This window comes from Delphinus delphis, chromosome 4, assembly GCF_949987515.2.
Source record: "Delphinus delphis chromosome 4, mDelDel1.2, whole genome shotgun sequence".
Taxonomy (NCBI): domain Eukaryota; kingdom Metazoa; phylum Chordata; class Mammalia; order Artiodactyla; family Delphinidae; genus Delphinus; species Delphinus delphis.
In genome coordinates, this window is record NC_082686.1 from 24,075,160 (window position 1) to 24,096,283 (window position 21,124).

The 21,124-nt window shown below is 35.4% G+C and overlaps 1 pseudogene; it reads left to right on the forward strand.

The window, feature by feature from the left end:
• Positions 1 to 16,361, forward strand: part of LOC132424354 (ubiquitin-conjugating enzyme E2 J2-like) — a 71,703-nt pseudogene extending 55,342 nt beyond the window's left edge.
• Positions 16,362 to 21,124: the final 4,763 nt, after the last annotated feature.

The window sequence follows — 21,124 nt, forward strand, 5'->3', positions numbered from 1 at the left end:
TAAGAGTTGCATGGTACTAGATTTCCACTCTCCTTGTCTTTATTTATGCTTCTTGACTCTCCACTATTTGTCATGGACTTATATTTATCGTGCATTCTCAGGTGCCTGACATTGAAACAAGTGGTTTGAGATTTACAGTTTTTATTTGCTCCTTGCCCTTAAAAGGCAGTTTAATGGAATGAACAAACACAGGCAAACAGATTACACTGCTAGGTTCATATGCTTAGACTAAGAAGTAAATAAACAAGAGAACAAAGAAAACATTTACAAACTAGGGATGAGGATTGACTGAGACTTTTCAGTAAGTGTGAACAAGCCGGGGGCCAATATATAGGTAGGGCTTTGGCATGAGATAAAAGTGCTCATTGCCCCAGAAACAAGTAAACTGTTTCAAACGTGGACCCACAGAGTAGACCGGAACACATAAGAAGATATATTTTAGGCAGAATAGACAATTCATTCACAGTTAATCTAGCAGGAAAACAAATAAACAAAAAAACTAAAAAAGTTAAATTACCAACCTCATAAAGATTAAAAAGATTTAAGTTAAATTATATATAAGGTATAGTAACATCAGATATCTCAAAATCAAGAAGTACATCAAATACTGCTATTCTCATTTCAAATATCCATATGTAAAATTTAAGTACATCTCATTAACATATATAAAAAAACCCTGATGTGAGTAGAAAGTTAGAAGCAAGGAGAGTACTGGTACTCAATTTTTCTTTAGACATCTGGATGGTATTGAACTCATCTGATGCTATCCCGCCATCTTCTCTAATTTGCTATTCCTTAACCTCTGTCACTTCACTGTTAATGAAACAATCAAATATCATTATTACCATTATTTTGAATTTAAGTGACACAAAACATATACACATAAATACTTATAAGTAAATACATAAAAATATATAGCTTCTGAAAGTAGAATTACATAGAAATTTGATTTGAATCATATTTAAATCCATGGTCTCAAGGCAGACAGATTTGAAATTACAGGTTAAATCCACCACCAACAAGTTGTATTATCTTGGAAAAATTGTTCAACTTCTCTAAACCTCCATTATCTCACCTGTAAAATAGTAATTTTTAGAATACCTTTCTCTTATGGTTGTTTTGAGGACTGAATGTATTGATTTCAATAAATGAGACAAGAACAGTGTTTGACACATAGTAAACCCTCACCTTAGTCAGTTTGGGCTGCTATAACAAAAATACCATAAACTGAGTAACTTATAAATGATTTACATAAATGTATTTCTCATAGTTCTGGAGACTGCAAAGTCCAAGATCAATGTGTGGGCAGTTTTGGTATCTGGTGAGAGCTCGTTTCCTAGATGTCCATCTTTTCACTTTAACCTCATATGGCAGATCCCTCAAGGGATCCCTCTGGGGTCTCTTTTATAAGGGCACTAACACCTTCATGAGGGCTCTGTTCTCATAAACTAATGACTTCCTAAAAGCCACCTTCTAAAACCATCACATTGGTAATTAGTTTTCAACAAACAAATTTGGGGGGGGTGGACACAAATATTCAGTCTGCCACAACTCTCAATAAATTTTAGCAATTTGTGATATCATTATTTTTAAATTTGGTCATTACTTTTATATATTATTTAATAAATTCTGTTATTTATCATGATATCAACTATATATGATATGTCACCATATATCAACAACTTTCTTCCATGATAATACCTGATGTACAATAGGACTGGAAAAAGAAGTAAGTAGCACTATTGTCATGGCAGGTTGTAGGTTTGAAGAATAAATCCCTGGGTGTCTAAAATTGGCACTTTATCTTACTTCTTCATTTGATACAAGGTACCCTGACTGCTCACAGTATATCTACATGTCTGATGCCTTCCCTAGTGCCCAGAAAATTTACCCATGAACTGTCATGGGCTCTTTAATCTTCATGTTGCCACTAAGACCATCCAACTTCTGCTACTTCCTAATCTACTCTAATCTACTGTGGGAATTCTTTCTTTCCATTCCAATAATCCTAAAGTCAGACTCACAGAGTAGGTGACTCTACACTATGTTTGCTTATATCCCTCACGTAGTCATTTTGGATTACTAAAATAATATAACTATATTCTGAGTGGCTTATATACAGAAATTTAATTTTCACAGCTCTGGAGGCTGAAAGTCCAAGATTAGAGTGCCAGCATGGCCAGGTTCTAATGAAAGCCCTCTTCTGGGTTGCAGACAGCTGACTTCTCCTTGTATCTTCACATAGCAGAAAGAGCTAGCTAGCTCTCTGGCCTTTTCTTTTAAGGGTATTAATACTATTCATGAAAGCTCCACCTTCGTGACCTAACTCATTTCCCAAAGGTCCCACCTCCAAATACTATCACATTAGGTTTAGGGTTTCAACATATGAATTTGGGGGGGGGGGGGCGGACACCAATTCTGCAGCTCACTGCAGCTTCCAAGGCACTTCCCAAAACAATGCTGCAGTATAGATACTACATGGTGATATTTCCTTATAACCTGTAATTGTATGAATGTATCCATATTTATTTCCTATTACAAACAATTCTCCAATGAATAGCCAAGAACACATTTCCTAGGAGTGGTTTAGGTAAAATGCAGATGTTCAAATTTTCAGTTTTACTAAGCATTGGCAAATTGATTTCTCGTCATAATATTTTCATTTCCAATTTCAATGTAAACTATATCAGGTTTTAACAATCTCAGAGTAGTTTCTAAGTAAATTCCAATTAAAATAAGGTAAAATAATTTTGTGAATAAAAAAAGATAATGTAGGTATGGTGGGTGAATTAATGTAAGGTGTTTAATGTCAGGTTTATAAATTTAGATTTTGCTGCTAGGTTTCTGACTTATATGATATAAATATAAAACATATAAAAGTGAGAGACATATTGTCTTGTAAAGTTGATGTACAATGAAAATGAAAAAGACAGATGTAAGAGTTTATTAACTCATATGTAGTAGCAAAAATCCAGACAGGAAATTAAAATAAGCTGGACAAATCGGTCTGTGCAAATGGACATGTGTTGAATAGGAAGGTTCTAGCTGATGACGGTGAAAGTGATATTGATATTGAAGACTGACATTTATCAATATCTACCACATGCAAATGATGTTAGTCAGTTTTATACAGTGCTTTATTTCTAGTATCTTATTACTTCAGATAAGGAAACTGAGACTCAGATATGCAAGAAAAAGAAAATAAGGAATAAAATAGTTTTCCAGAATAAGGTCTATATGGTATCAGATAAATACTCTTGCCATTGACAGGGATGAAGATTTGGAGAAGAGGTTCAAGTCTGGATACACTGAATTCAGTTTCTGAGAGGATATTTTTTGTTAGATATCAGAACATCTATTCAATTTCACATTGAATGAGTTCCCTTAAAGGATTTAGATATACCTATTCAGTTTTCAGCATTCTTATTGGAGCCGAAGTAAAATCATATTTACTTTAAGAAAGATTATACTCAGTTCAGTGTTTCTTATCAAAATACTAACAACAATCTAACTAGAAAATTGAGTGAAGAAAAAAAATGAAGCAACAGCAGATGGATAAAAATCAAAAAAAGTATTTAATATTTAAATATATAGAACTATGCCCTTAAAAAGAAATCACAGTTAATGCATTTTAGAGGCACTTATATTTATAATTCACAGTCTTGATTTCAATGCAAAAAGCTGACTTTCAGAAAATAGATTCTCACTATATATTATGTCTGTAATTGGTACTACTCTTTCTACATTTTGGCTTTAACTTTTTAAAGCCAAAATGTTATTTTCTAGGATCATTAATAATACAACATACCAAATTGTACTGTTAAATTCACTTAGCATGAAGAATTCACTAAAAACTGCAAACTGAGGTAATATTCTAAAGCTTCTTTTCCTTTCCATACCTGATATATATAATCTCAAAGGTTCATCTATTAATTCAGCCATCCATTTCTTTTGCTAATGATTCTTGGCACAGAAACTCTCACTTGAACAACATTTCTACTTAAAAATATGTAAACATACACAATTTTTTAGTGTTTGACTCATTTTTAATTTCTACATATACTTGCATTTTCTAGGCATTCTCAACCTGAACACCCTAAGATTTGCTGATCCTCAGATGGATGCCGCACTTTAGTTCTATCATTCAAATTAATGATTTTTTACTACATAAAAATTAATTTAATATAATCCCATTTTTTTCATTCTTTCTTTCAACATATTTATTGAGTCTATGCTTTATGCTATACACCTTCTTGGGTGGTGAAAATATAAAAATTAATAACACTATTTGCTTAGTGAGCTAAACGTTTACTAGGACAGACACTCAAACCATGAATTATGATACAATATCAAATTTTGAATCAGAGATAAACACAAAGTGCAATGGATACACAGTGGAGGAGAGAATTGAGTCTTCTGTAGAAGGAGTAAGAGTAAAGTTTAAAGCAAGATTCAATCTGAGATAGCAGAATCACAACTTTGTGCCATTCCTTCTCTTTCCAGTGTCTACCCTGCTGCCTCAGACATGTGGTCTCAGGCCAGGTCCCAACACATTCTCCCCACAAATGAATCATATGTGCAAGATATGATCTCTTTGTCACCTGTAGAGTGAGAAGCATGAGGAATGTAGATTGAAAGCACCAAGATGCCATAATAAATGAAGGTTGACTGTACCAGCCACTACAAGATATTAAGTAAGTAATGGGGAAGACTTGTGAAAATTGCTTGGAAACCTGATTGTAAAAATATATTATCAATAGAAAATTCATATGAAAGAGGAAATAAATATCAGTGGTTAATGTCTTGTAAGCAATAAGACATGAGACAGACATTTTTGAATGAGGCAGTGGGGTAAGGTGTTATCAGGAACCACAGTAGACAACCATAGTCATGAATCTTAAGCCCAGCATGATGTAGAAAAGGAAAAATGCCCTCTTGAAACTGTAAGACACTTTATTCTGAAGTCATTAGTGGCTGCTAAACATACATAAGGATTTTTGTTATGTAACATATTTTATTTTTATTATATAAGATTACTAAATAAATAGGAAGTTTGAAGTGAAGAGGAACTGAAATATGTACCACATTTAAGGGATAAATTTATTTGCTGTTTCTTAGCAAATGAATGATAAATAGCAAATAATTGCTTCATCAGTTTTCTGTTATTTTAACACCTTTTAATAAATAAAAAATTATTTTCTTGTTTTTTGTTTTGTTTTGTAGATTTTATTGAAAGGAAATAGAAGATGGTTAAGAAGTCAAAGAGATGCTCGTGTGAGCCTTCTCCTTGATATTATAAGATATATATCTTATAATATATATGAGATATATATATATCTCCTTGATATTATAAGAGCATGCAGAAGAATGCAAAATACATTTAAAACAAATTTGTGTTTCATTTCCATTATTTTATTTCTATTCAAGGAGAGTTGATTTGTAGATTTTAGAGAGAGAATCATGTAAAAGAGATGTTCCTGCAGAAAAATGTATAAAACCTTTGGCTATATCTGGTAGAAACTGATTTACTGTAAAACAAGAGGTCCAGACTGGGAATCAGGAGTCTTGGGTTTGATCTAGATACAATCACTAGTTACATCACTTACATTCAGTTATCATAATTGGAAAAGTAAGAATTCTGAATTAAATCAGTTTGTTTGTTTGTTTGCTTTTTAAGTAAATGCTGTGGTTTCAGAGTTTACAATCTGAGGGCTATTTGCATCCTGAAAGTGTTTCAGAAGACGGAAAAGGGTCTGAGAAACACAGGAATACATCTCAACTAATTGAGTTCAGAAACCATAACACGCTGCAGGGTATAAATTTTGGGTAATTTGCCTTCCTGGTGCCCCAAAAATAGCACCATATAGATGGTTTCTGAGTCCTGCCTACTTATTAAGTTCACTCCTAATAATAAGATGAAGCAAATAGCAAAAGCAGTTACTGGAAGTTGGAAGTCATTTTCAGGGATGTATTTAATAGAAATCACTCAAGTTCAATTTAGTAATGCAATTATTATTGTCTAAAACCTCCTTAGTAAAGAGCCAAAAAATTTTCCCATTATGACACAAAGGAAAATTAAATACTAAGATTTTATTACAAAGTATTTTATAGTGAAAAAAATGACACAGGAATGTATGGAGAATAATGTTTCCAACAACTGTGAAACAACCATCCAGTATTAACTCATAACGTTTCCATTATCTCTCTTCAACTATTAACAGATCAATCTTTACAGGTAAAATTTATGTCCACTTTGCTTGAATCTCTCAAACTTTTATATTCTTTTCTTACCAGAAACAATTACTATCAATAATTTTACATATAGCTATTCAGTCTTTATTTTTATATTTAATTATAAAATGCCTCTAAGTAGATTCAGGCACAAATGGAAATTTGGTATATGATATAGTAAGTCTTACACATTAGAGGGAGAAAAACAGACTCTACATTAAATCACACTGGGACAACGATCCTACTGTTGGGATCCTACTGTCTAACAGTCATAAATTCAAACTGCATTTTAATTGTGTATTTGAAAAACAAAGCTTTAAAACTATTTAAAATAAAAGTAAAAATTAAATAATATAGCTTATTTCTGCATTTGTATTTGGAAAGAAGTTATTAGACAATTTATGAAAAGCAAAACTCAACACAAATATTGATAACTGTGGTCACTTGAGAATTTAAAACTCAATATAGTTTTCTACATCGGTTTTATGAAAAGAAACACATCTACTGAAAAGAAATAATAGAAAGTCATGTAACACTGTATCCTTTGAATATTAATATCTTTACATAGAAAAAAGCTTCTCCTTTTTCATTATGTAGTAGAAAGAACTATATAGAATTGGTGAAATTCCTTAATCTCTCAGTTCTAGCTTCCTCGTTACCGAAGTAAGTCTAATAACATTAATTTCACCAATTCTTATGAGGATTAAGTGAGATAACATGTGCCTAGTGCTCCATATATCTTGGTTGTCTCACCCAGATGGGTGCAAAGTGCTGTTAAGAGCTGTAACTTCTATCACTAAAAGTTTCTGGGACTATCGATACATATTTGCTGCTTCTCCTCTGGAGGACACTGGGCTCCTAGTTAAAAATCAATGTGTAGTTTTTCAGGCCTGACAATAGGCAATTACAAAAAGTCCTTTCCTGGCAGGCCCCAATGGGGGAAAGCTGCCCTCCCCACAGTGACCTGGTGAACAGCTAATGCCTTGCAGTCTTTGAAGGAAGCTGCGGTCTAGGACTCAGAACCCCCCCTCTCCCCCACCTCCTCCCCACCAGTCACAGTGGTGCTCTTCACAAATCTGCATTCCTAGCCCAACGGCCTTCACTCCTAAATCTCTTTATCTGAGGTCCACTTTAGGTGCCTTCGCCAAGGGCTCCTGGGGTGGGGGGAGGGGAAAAGGGAATGAGGGAAAACCCTTTCTACTCCTAGTCCTACTCCCCTGCCTTCTCTCAACTCAGGGTCCTGGCCGTAAAACTGCCACAGCCTTTTATTTGGGGCTCCCTCAACAGTGAGACAACCTCATGTCTGTGCTGATTTACCGGACTCTCCACTGGAGCCCTGTCCCTTGGGAGAAATGGAACACAGGGAGCAAGTGCTTTCTCTGGTTTAGGCTTTTTTTTTTTTTTTTTTTGGCGGTACGCGGGCCTCTCACTGTTGTGGCCTCTCCCGTTGCGGAGCACAGGCTCCGGACGCGCAGGCTCAGCGGCCATGGCTCACGGGCCCAGCCGCTCCGCAGCATGTGGGATCTTCCCGGACCGGGGCACGAACCCGTGTCCCCTGCATCGGCAGGCAGACTCTCAACCACTGCGCCACCAGGGAAGCCCCTGGTTTAGACTTTCTTACACTCTCAGAGTAAGGGATTAAAGGGTTAACTTGGAGATTTTTATGTTCTCCTTATTTTTCTGCCTCTCACCTCAGAACTCATGAAGTTATTAAAAACCTTCTAATTTTTCTTTCTATAATAAACCTTAGAACCATATTGTCAGGCTATGGAAATGAACATTCCGATAATACTAATTTTATAACAATAGCAGAGAAAACATTCCAGGAACAAGAAGAAGTCTCTCTCCCTCTCATTCCTCATTTATCCATAATTTATCAATGATCTATCTATTTACCTACCATCTAACTATCTCTATATCTATCCACATACACATATAATTATATAATTATTGATATTTTCCTTTAATTTATAATCTTATCTGTTCTTTCTGAAATTTCAAAATTTCTGTAAAGAATTCGTTACCATATTCTTAACCTTAACCTTTACTGTTTATAACACTAACACATATACTATGTGTGTGTGTGTGTGTGTGTTTATACTTGGAAAGAAAACTTATGAAATTTGGAATCAGAAAACTTTGATGTAAATCTCATATCACCTGTCTTACTTTACAAGGTTTTCATAGCCTCTCTAAGCTAGTTTCCTTATCTGAAAAATTGGAACAATGTAACCTTCTTTGAATAATTAAAGAATTAAATGAGAAAATGCAATCACAAAGTGCAACACCATGTAGGTTTAAGGTGTTTTTTTCATGTTACATCTTATATCCAAACATGTATTGCTTATAAAACAAAGAATTACATGAGTGTCATAAACATTTTCTGTAACGTTTTATCTCCTTGTAAATTACTTCGTATCATCAACTCTGGATATCCTAAAGGTTTGGCCATAATCAAGAATCTACTACTGTGTTAAGGCTGAAACAGTAGAGCAAGAGTTTAAAACTCTCAACTTTTTTGAACCGGATTGCTCCAAACTTTGGTCAAATCACAGAGGGCTACAACCAATGATCTGTTTGAGACATCAATACTAATGAATAAAATAGGTAAGTCAACATGTATAGACGACTACCAGATTAAGTAACTGGGCACATGGTTCTCAAACTATGTGCCAAGGCACCCTAGGAGGTCACAGAAGAGTCACAGGCTATTTTAAATTTTTGAGAGAATCACAGTGATATTTTTTGAAACTATGCATATTACAGTGTTTAAGTTACCTAATGTCTTTCAGTTATAATTTTGTTTTTTGCCCACGAGACGTGAAAAAATACTGAAACACTAAGGTGCTCTGAATCAAGAAAGTTTGACATGAAAATTATCATAAAAATACCGTTTATTCAGGGATGCAAAGCTTTGGAGTAGTCTGGGCAAGCTTACTATTTTACACACAACGCAAATTATTTTTTTCTTATTTCCTTACCTTTTTTTCTGACTCATCCTCTACTCCCCTAGTTCCTTACATTTTCCTTAATCGTGTGATACAGGTCACACCAGTTGCCTGTAGTTTTTCAGATTAAAATGCCATCATTATAGACAGTAGTGTTATAGTATAATTTTTTTACAGACCTTAACTCCACTTGGTCAGATTCATCCTGTGATAATAGGTTTATCTGCTCTCGGGATATTTAAAAACATGAAAACCAGTCTAAAACTATGCCTTTTTCTTTTTGTTTTTTCTTTATCTCACCCCATTGAGGTCTAATTCTCTCTCATCAAAATCTGCATGTCTTTTCCAGTTTCTTTTAAATGTAACTTTTTTGTGCTGTCCTCTCTTTTATCATAGATCAGTGCTCCCACTCTCAAATTCCAACTTCAACTCAGTATTTCCTCTCAAAAAGTTCTCTCTTTACATATATATTTTCTAAAGGTAGACTTTATTTTATAAAATAAGTCATTCTGTAATATTTTCATCTGTATTTCTTATTGCATTTATTTTTCTCATATATTATGTTGCTATTAATTATGATCATAAAGAAAAATAATGATAACCGTTGTAATATTTCTTCACAATAAATTACAGAAAACAGCCCAATCACTTTTCTAAATTATCTTTTTAACCAAGCTCAATCAGTACATGCAAAAGAAATCTCTCTTAAATTCTGTAGCTATTGTATCTGTTCAATTTTTAAAAAATTTTAACATATTTTCTAGCCACATACCTACTTTGTGATTTGTTTTCCCCTCTACTAGTTGTAATAGATGGTCACTGTGTAGTTTCCTAAATGTCATATTCTAGTATTTCTTCAAACAAAATCTCTATTTATTTGCAAATGGAAATTAGATGAAGGATTTAGCCATTTAATAGCACCTTGTTCTATGTAACTGTCTAAACTAAGAGGGGCCAATATTGATTTTTTTGGGATTTCAGTATCCTTGAATGATCTCAAACGCACTATTTAGAATTACTCTTAAAATTCTAAGGACACAAGTAACAATGTGCTCTCTTGTCGCCAAAGAAATAAGATCACAGCCACACATACCTTGTTAGCTTATCCATGTCTATTTATCATCTTGATCCATCCCCAGCTTGCTCTCAGCTCATTGTACACCAGGCACCCAGTATTAGACACATATATCTAAAATAATTGTCTTGCTTCTTGTTAAAAAATGCATCACTGTAAATGCTTACTCAGAAAATGTGAGGTGGGGCCCAGGATTCTTCAATGAGGTATTTCAGACACATTCTGAAGGGCACTCAACTATCTACAGTATCCAGCTCTTCCACTAATAATGTCCCCAGAGTTCTCTACACCAGGTAAACAAAGTCTAAGTAGTCCACCAATAAAGAGTAAACCAATCACCACAGAACAGATAGAGCAAATACAGTGAAGAACAAACATAGAGCAAATACAGTGAAGGAAAACATGGTATGACTTTTCGAAACTAACATGGTAAAGGTAGAGAAAAAAGTGGCCTCCTCATGTTTATTCTGTTCTTTCTTATGTACACTTAATTTCTGGTCTCATGTTTTCAAGGAGCTATCAAGACAAGAAGACAAAATTAATTCCAATTATGGAAAAACTACGACTGTTTACTTTCATAATGTAATTCTCAATCAACTGAACTTATTATCCAAAATGTAGTAAATAAAATCATGAATGTGGTAGAAATTTTAAACTGTATTTAATAGTATTATAATTACTATTGTCAATTGCCATCCATGTAACTTTTTGTTATTGTTTACTTCAGGGGACTACTCATAAAAGGAACCTGAGCTGCATTAAAATTTTTGTGTTTATTAACTAATGCTTTAAACACATTGAAGAATAGCAACCTATTTACCTTATACTCTACTTTATTATCCATGTTCAGATACAACTCTGCAGTAACTGAGATGCCACTCTTGCCACTACAAGCTGATAGTAACAGCATTACAATTTAAGAGAATAATATAAGCATATAAACATAAAACGTATCACTAATAGCATCTAACACTCATCCTTAACAATAATATTAATATTACCGCTAATAATCCAGAGAAGGCTAAAGGTGAAAGAGAGGCATATTTGCACATTTAGGACAAGATACTTATATCCTCAAAGTTCCTATTGGTTTAATAGAAATCCACCAATGCTTGATATTTGAACTAATTGTTTTTCATACATCTCCAAATTGATTAGCAACATTTGGAAGGGATAATGTTAAGCATTTAAAGATATGACAATGGAATTCCTGAAGAGAGTTCTTCCTTTCATAAGAATGGATAAGGATGACTGTTTTATTACACAACAGTTTTGTAACACATCTCTTACCTATTTATACAAGGAAATGAAAAGAGCAAGTCTAATAATATCTTTTTAAACACTGACAAAATAAATTATTTTCCTTGAGATAAAACTCACAGAATTTATGAAGTTTGCTTAAGAGAACAGAATCAACTAACAGTACAATAAGAACAGTAATACATAAAACAAACTTTCTGTTAGCTACAAAACTGCGAACTCATGTTTGATTTCTTAGAGATTTTTACATTTCAAAATAATGTTTTGCCTTAGAAGATACGATCAAATATATTTTCACTGAAAAAGTAACAAGTTTATACCACACATACTGTGAAGACATATAGAAAGGCTTAATAATTTAAGGCAAATTACACGTTAATTCTACTCTATTTTATTCCATGAATTAAAATCAACATATGGTTTTGTCTTAAACTGTGAAGGTTCTGTGTATTTCTATATTTCCTTTTCTTTTCAGCTGGAATTTTAATGAATTCGAATAAGCCAAGTGTGGGGAGACAAAGCAGTTTAAAATCTCTGGAAGTTTCCTAATTAAAGGCTGTTTTTATATATCATTAACTCTTCTGTGGCCACTGTCAATTGCTCAGAAGGGAGATTGTGGCAGAGCAAGAGTCTTGAGAACCCTTGTTTGTGGCAGAAGTATACAGTGCCAGCCAGACTGTTAAGGGAAGAGCATGAGAGTCTGAAGAAAGCTGTCTGAGATCCAAACCCTGCATAAATACAGGTCTTAGTGGAACTGCACTAAGCAATTTCTTAAAAATGGCAAGGAACTATTTCTTATCTAATATGATAAAAAGGGGAGGCACTCCCAATGAGAAAGGAATATATTTATCACCTGAGACACCTATTCTTTTTTTTCTTAGAATGTTTCTAAGAAAATGACCTGGATACTGGATGGGTAGTTCTTCAAAGTCTGTCAACTATTCTAGGAAGAAACATGAAAAAGAGGGTAGTACTGGGAAAATAAGAAAACGTACATGCAGTTCAAACTTATCTTTTAGTAGTAACAAACTTTACCGCAAAGAGGAAGAAAATTAGTAGTCTCTTATTGAATTTGCACTCCAGTTCTTATATTTGAGCCCCCAGTTTATCAGTGGAGTATAGGATAAATTATATTAACTATCTGACGTCACTGAGCTATCAGACTTTGCAAACTGCTTTAATTCTGCGAGATACAGTCTTGTATGCACAATATAGATAAATTACTTTAATCAGAGGGATAGTAGATACAAATTTGAAAATATACACATTTCTCAGAGAATAAATTGTAAATATATAGCTGTTAGATTTCTTTATGCCTGAATGGACTTTGCAAGTCCCTCTTGGAAATGATTTTCTTAGTCTGGAAGCCCCACCATTAGTCTAAAAGAAATGCTGATTCACTACCATTTGTAGTTTCAATTAAAAGCACCAGATGATAGGAGTACCTTTACAGGAGCACCTCTATACATGTAACAGACCAATTAGCTAAATTTCTAATAGTTTTTAATGTAGATTGTCAGATAAATAATGGGAAATACACCAAAGTTCAAGCCATGAAACAGTGATTCTTAACGCTTTGGAGGTATATATTTCAACCTATTGCTAATGGGAATCTCGTAAACCAAAGCCACAAAATTGATGGGCAGGGATCAAGCACTTAAAAGCTGTTAGAGCATTCACCATCTAATGCTAAGACTCTCTTGCTAGGATAAGTTGGTCACAGATCAGTTTAGTTTCACACTAGGTCACCTGCCAACCTCAAGAAAATGTCTGTGCAAGGAGGTACACTGCACAATACCACAAAACCACCATTCAGCAGCACATCACTCTTAGGTATTCATTTGGCTCCAAGAGGCCCAAGGCTTAGCTAAAGAAATGGAATCCTCAAGTTTCAAAGAACTGAGTGCACCACTTTCTGTGCACTTTCAGAACTGTGGTGTGGAAGCTGCAGGTATCTACAGAAATGACAAAGTCTTACTAAAATAACCTAGAATTACAATAGCCACTATGGGAATGTTCCAATTAGACAAGATTGTTCATTTAAGAAGTATACTTAAAAGCAAGGGCTTCCAAATCAAACAGAATGGGATACCTATTTTAATTGGCATGCAGAAGCTGTCAAAAGGCTTCAAGATTCCAAAACAGTTTCATTGAATGATTCATTGTAAAAGGTTAATAAAATATTAAGGACCCAGGAGGTACCCAAAACAAAAGAGTCTAAAACTTACATGACTACTCCTACTCTCCTCTATTCTCTAAGGTACCTAGCCAGGAGTGATTAAGGGAGTTTTATAGGTACTAAAATAATTTATATTTATTAAATGCTTACAAATATATTATGTAAGAAAGTCTTAATAACCTCAAAGGTATAGATCAGGGCTGACATTTATACAAGATTTCATGTGTTAACTCTTTTTATCTCATTAGCAAGTTTTTACATAAAGTTTTAAAACTCACATCGCTAATACTTTTTCTTTAAAAATAAAATTCACAACTTATATAGCAAAATACTTCACTAACATAAAGGTGAGATAAATTTATATTGTTTTTCAACCTCTTTTAATTTGTTTTTAATTTAATGTTTTATGAAAACTTTCTCATGTTAGTACATACAGATTTTACAGAAAATTCCTACTTTTCTGATCTTTATCCCACATCTAATATTCTAAGAGAATAATTTGTAGTGATTTTGAACAGTTTATTCCCTATACCATATCCAGTGTCAACAAGAAGGTGTATTCAGTGACTCTAAGACTTATTTCTTATATATTTCTTTCTCTAAAGTAGAACATCCAGGGGACTTCCCTGGCAGTGCAGTAGTTAAGACTTCGCCTTCCAATGCAGGGGGTGCAGGTTCAATCCCTGGTCGGGAAGTTAAGATCCCACATGCCTTGCGGCCAAAAAACCAAAACATAAAACAGAAGTAATATTGTAACAAATTCAATAAAGACTTTAAAAATAGTCCACAAGGAAAAAAAAAATAGAACATCCATATTTTTCTCAGACCATCTTGGCATGGTTTTGTTTATTTGTTCTTTAATCTGCTGCTTTGATTTTCAAACTGTAACAAATGTGTGTGACAGAAAAGTATATTTTGAAACATTAACAATTATCCTTCTCCAGTATTTAGTTTCCATTGTTGATCTCCATTAGGCTATTCTGAGCTTCCTTTTTCAGAGAAATGAGGTGACAAGATATTAAAGAGGGAAAAATCAGGTGTAGCCTGGATTTTGCTCTTCAGAGGTCTAGATTCTTTCAGAACAACAACAAAAAACTTTTTAAAAAGATGTGGAAAGGTAAATGATCGATAAGAGCAAGGCCTCCCAGTGTGCTCTCCTCTCTCTCACCATCCTCTCCACATCTGACGGGAGAAGGGACGATTCAGAGGAGTAGTAGGTTGGGGAAAGGGACAGAGATGACATGTAGATATGTAACCTTAGAGAGATGGTGGTTTCCTGAACCACATCCTGACCTCAGTGATCACAGTAAATCCCATGTCCTCCAGAGGACGAGGGGCAACTGAAAAGCTATCAGATTAAAAAAGCAATGCAATGGAGAGCAAAGCTATGCTGGCCCTAAAAGAGAGCCCTAAGAAAACTGGGAATAGTGATTTTAGGCAAATTAAGATTTCAATACTCCAGTAAAATGAGGACTTGAAATAGTAATGACATTTTTTTAAAAGACAAAGAAGATTATGCTTCTCATTCTCTAGGCTTTAGGACTAATGTTTTCCTTATTATACAAGTAAATTAATCTGTTTCGTCTAAGTGAAATTGAATTCAACTGTTATTTGTATCATTTATTTAAGTCTATTTTTCTCCTGTTAATCTGTCTTGTGTCAGTTTTATTACTAGTCCAGCCACAAGAACTCAAGAGAGGTAGAATGGAAATTTCTCCTTCCCCAACAATCAAAGTTACTGATACTTTCTTCATCCTGAAAGATAGTAGTGCATTCACTGGTTAATAACTTAGATTAGGAGCCGGCCTGTAGGCTCGAATCTTAGCGCCACCATTTACCAGCTGGGTACGTTTGAACAAGTTACTTAAACAAGCTGTACCTAATTTTCCTTATCCACGCAAGGTGGATATTAGTAGTGCCTACCTTATGGAGTTGCAGTACTAAATATATTATTTAATGTGTATCAAGTGTTTAGAACAGTGTACTGTCTGACAAATATTAAATGCCCAATAACCATTAGCTATTAGACTGATCATCCTACTAGGTCTTACCTGGCTTCTACCTCTGGGTAATCCATAAAAATGACTGTGAGGAAGCAAATTCAATCTGGCCCTTGCCTCATGGCTACCTCTTAAAACAGAGAAAAATATTCCTTTCTCAACATAGAAAGTGTGTTTAAAAGAGAAGCTTCAAAGTACAAAAAAGGAAAAATTTCTTCTAGGTTCCAATCTACCCCAGTTTTACTTCCCTACTACAGTTCAAACTAAACTCCATCTAGAAAAACATTATCCCATCCATTTTAAATTTCAGGCAATAGGTAGAAAGGAATTCCCATCAAACCAATCCACGTCTAAATAGGATACCTGAAGTCTGATATAATATCTTTCTAATATAATGCTATTGAAACTGAAAGTAAAAACCATTACACCAAAAATCTTTCCTAATAAGTACTTTAATGTTCCAGATGTTATTGAGCCAGATTTTCATTCCCTATACCTCTCTAGAGCAGGAGTCCCCAACCCCAGGGCCAAGAATTGGGACACAGCAGGAGGTGAGCGTCGGGCAAGTGAACGAAGCTCCATCTGTATTTACAGCCGCTGCCCATAGCTCGTATTACCGCCTGAGCTCCACCACCCGTCAGATCAGCGGGGGCATTAGATTCTCATAGGAGCGAGACCCCTTCCGTGAACTGCGCATGCGAGGGATCTAGGTTGCGTGCTCCTCATGAGAATCTAATGCCTGATGATGTGCGGTGGAGCTGAGGGGGTGACGCTAACGCTGGGAAGCAGCTGCAAATACAGATTATCATTAGCAGAGAGATTTGACTACACAGAGACCGTAATAAATCAATTGCTTGCAGACGCATAGCAAAACCCTGTCAGTGAGTGGCAAGTGACAATTAAGCCACATCTGGTGGCAGGCTTTATAGTGGCAAGTGAGTTGATGTACTTCAACTGTACAGCTGCATCTGGTGGCAGGCTGTAAGTCAGAATCCGACACTTATTTTAGTTCGCGTGTGGCCCACCCATTATTTTACTTACCACTTCCATCCACGCCTCTTTCCCACACTATGCACTTGTCTCAGTCACAGTTTTGGTAAGCCCACAAGCTAACCCTAGACAAAATGAGTAACAAACAAATGTCGCTGGAGAGCTTCTTTACAAAGGGGGAAAGACCCAATGACGAGGCAGCAGAAGACTCTAAGACTGCCAACAAAAAAGGAAGCTGCAGTTAAAAGAAAATATTGAATCCTATTTAATTATGAGTTCATTGCAACCAGTGATTAACATTCTCCAAGCCCACTTTGTATAATATGTGGCAACCAGCTATACAACGAAGCCATGAAACATTCAAAACTGCTTTGCCATGTGGAGATCAAGCACTCTGCATTAAAAGACAAGCCTTTGGAGTTTTTCAAAAGAAAAAACGTGAACACGAAGAACAGAAGCAATTACTGAAGGCCACCACTTCATCAAACGTGTCTGCACTGAGAGCATCATTCTTAGTGGCTAACCACACTGCTAAAGCTAAGAAGCCCTTTACTGTTGGTGAAGAGTTGATCCTGCCTGCTGCTAAGGACATTTGTTGTGAACTTTTAGGAGAGGCTGCAGTTCAAAAGGTGGCACATGTTCCTCTTTTGGCGAGCATCATAACTAGACAAATTGATTAAATAGCAGAGGATACTGAGGCACAATTATTAGAGAGGATTAATGAGTCACCGTGGTATGCAATCTAGGTTGACACATCTACCGATGTTGACAACAGGCAACAATGCTTGTTTTTGTGTGATATATTTTTCAGGAAGATGTGCATGAGGATATGTTATGTGCACTTTTGTTGCCAACCAACACCACAGCTGCAGAACTATTCAAGTCTTTGAATGAATACATAGCAAGAAAACTGAATTGGTCATTTTGTGTCAGTATATGCCTGGGTGGAGCTGCTGCCATGACTGCATGGATTTTTGGTTTCACCACTCGGGTCAAAGAGGTCGCTTCTGAATGTGAGTCTACACACTGTGTCATCCATAGAGAAATGTCGGCTAGCCGAAAAATGTCATCTGCACTTAACAACGTTTTCCAGGATGTCATTAAACTTATCAATCACATTAAAGTACATGCCCTTAACTCACATCTGTTCACACAGCTCTATGAGGAGATGGACGCAGAGCACACACATCTTCTCTTATACACAGAAGTGAGACGGCTTTCTAAAGGTAGATCACTGGCCAGAGTTTCTGAGTTACGAGAGCCACTCCAGAGATTTCTATTAGAAGTGCAGTCACCACTGGCAGCACATTTCAGTGACATAGAATGGGTCGCAAAACTTGCTTACTTGTGTGACATATTCAACATGCTCAACGACCTCAATCTGTGACTTCAGGGGAGAATGACAACTGTGTTCAAGTCGGCAGATAAAGTGGCTGCATTCAAAGCCAAACTGGAATTATGGGGGTGACAAGTGAACATTGGGATTTTTGATATGTTTCAAACATCAGCAGAGATTTTGAAAGAGACTGAGCCAGGGTTTTCTTTCTTCCAGCTGGTGCATGATCACCTATCTCAGCTTTCAAGAGTTTGAGCATTACTTCCCAACCACAAAAGTGCCCTGAACTGGGAAGGAATGGGTCCACGGCCCATTTGTGAATAAGTCAGGTGAATCAACTTTGTGCCAAAAGAGGATCAACTGCTTGAGATCGCAAATGATGGTGGCCTTAAAAGTATGTTTGAGACAACTTCAGACCTCCATACGTTCTGGATTAAAGTCAAGGCGGAATATCCTGAGATTGTCACAAAAGCACTGAAAAGCCTGCTTCCATTTCCAACATCCTATCTTTGTGAAGCAGGGTTTTCTGCAGTGACAGCAACCAGAACGAGATCACGGAGTAGACTGGACATAAGCAACACACTTTGGATGTCACTGTCTCCCCCCACCCCCAGATGGGACCATCTAGTTGAAGGAAAAATGCTCAGGGCTCCCAATGATTCTGCATTATGGTGAGTTGTATAATTATTCCATTATATATTACAATGTAATAACAATAGAAATAAAGTACACAATAAATGTAATGCATTTGAATCATCTAAAACCATCCTCCCCATCCCCAGTCCGTGGAAAAATTGTCTTCCACGAAACCGGACCCTGGTGTCAAAAAGGCTGGGGACCGCTGCTCTAGAGGATCACGCACACCACCACGTATAAATGGCTTACTTGTGCTTTTGGTGAATAATTATACTCCTCTGTCTAACAGATGACATCTCAGTCTTGTGACTTGCTTTAGCCCATGAGATTTGAGTCATTAAGCTTTATGCCATAGTTAAATGTTAAATTAGAGCAGAAGATATCACTGGAATTGCACGGTTTAACTCACCCTCTTAACTTCTTTCCCTTTGCCACAAAAAGGGGGTGTTCTTCAGGTTGAATCTTGGAATGGAGACAATTTGAGCTAAAACTGAGTCAAAGCTCATGTTTGATCATCTATAATGTGAACAAGAAATGTATCATTATAAGCCACTTAGATTTTGGAGTTGTTTGCTAGGTGAATGATAGATGATAGAACTGCTAAAATGAAAATCAGAGAAGTTCCACATGTTTCACTATTCCAGACCAGGATACAGGGGTTATTACTTTAATTCACAATACTTTTACTCAGTTTATTCTGAATTGTTAGAATGGTTATTTCCATTTTTTGCCTTAGTACTGAATTTTTTGGATTGAAGTGACAGAAAATCTAAGCCAGAAGTACTTTGAAAAAAAGTGGGTGGAATTTATTGGTATACATAACTCACAATCCATGAACTTCAAGCAGAAGTGAAATCTGAGATTCAGATAGTTTCCCCAGGACAAAGTCTTCTCTAATCCTATTCTGTTCTGGATTCATTCTCATTCTCCATGTGGTATCTTGGTAGCTGCCAACTACTCTTGGCTCATATTCTCAGAAGTACAATTACAATTGTAATAGTCAATCTTTGAATGCTTTCAATGTGCCAGACAACACTGTAAGGAATTTACATGAATTAACTCATTTCATTTTTGTTGTTATTCCATAAAATAGAAACTAATAGTATCCTTATTTTATAGATAAAGAAATAAATGCATAGATATTAAGATGCCTCATAATAGCTACAATTAATAAAGACCTAATAGAAAAAAATAAATTCCTACAAAAGTATTTAAACAGAAGTCTTTTTTTTTTTTTTTTTTTTTGTGGTACGTGGGCATCTCACTGTTGGTGGCCTCTCCCTTTGCGGAGCACAGGCTCCGGACGCGCAGGCTCAGTGGCCATGGCTCACAGGCCCAACTGCTCCGTGGCATGTGGGATCCTCCCAGACTGGGGCACGAACCCGTGTCCCCTGCATCGGCAGGCGGACTATCAACCACTGCGCCACCAGGGAAGCCCTAAACAGAAGTCTTAAATCTCATTTTCAACAGTTCAAATTGTGTCATAATTCGATCATTAGTTTAACTTCTATGTTAAATAATACTCTAAATTTCCACAGCTGAGATGTATGTTTTCTGTTTAGCTGCATAGAATTTTTTCACCTGAAGAATATATAAACAAATTGATGGGGAAAAGTCTTTCCTCAGAGAAAAATAGGGTATTTGTATTAGATGAAATATTATGTATGCAATGTCGAGAAGTTTTAAGCATCTGAGATATTATGCTTCAAGTTAGCCTGCCAAAGATTCGTGGATATGGAGAAAAAACATGATATTCCTGGTTCAACTACAAAGAACTTTGTTATGACATAGAAGCAGCATTAACTTTGTATTCTCAGAAGTTCCATTTGTCCCAAAGGGGTGAGACAGACCAGTCCAAGTGCATCATGGGAATTTAGGCTTAAAATAAGTGGGACAATCATTGGCTTATAAAAGCTATATAGTTAGTCCTTCTACATTGTGGGATTTACCAGTAAATCAGAACATAAGAAGACACATTTAACAAATTGCTAGTTTAAGTTCACATTAATAATTAACTAGATAAGTATCTAGAAAGGTATTATCATTAACATCATCATCATTTTTATGAGAGATTTTATAAATAGAAGTTATACAAAATATTACAGAAAATTTTGTGTCTGATTTGGGCGGAAAGGCAAGTGTTACACACTGTTAAGTATAAAAAAGTTATTTTATAAAATTAAGACACAAGATAGTCCCATTACTAATATTCAAAATCAAACCTAGAAAAAAATTTATTTATTGATACTTAAAATCCAGTTTCCTAGTTTAAATTTATTTTCTTAAGTAGGAGACAAAGAACATTCTTTTGTTGTGGTCTGAATCCACAGATCTTCTTCGCCATTATTTTTGTGCTTACTCTAAGGCTTTTTTCAATACTGTAGTGCCTCTTACAGAGATGCTGTTCCTAATAATTTATAAACTTGCTAAACTCAATTAACCATGCTTCCGTTAGCAGATTGAGCTACA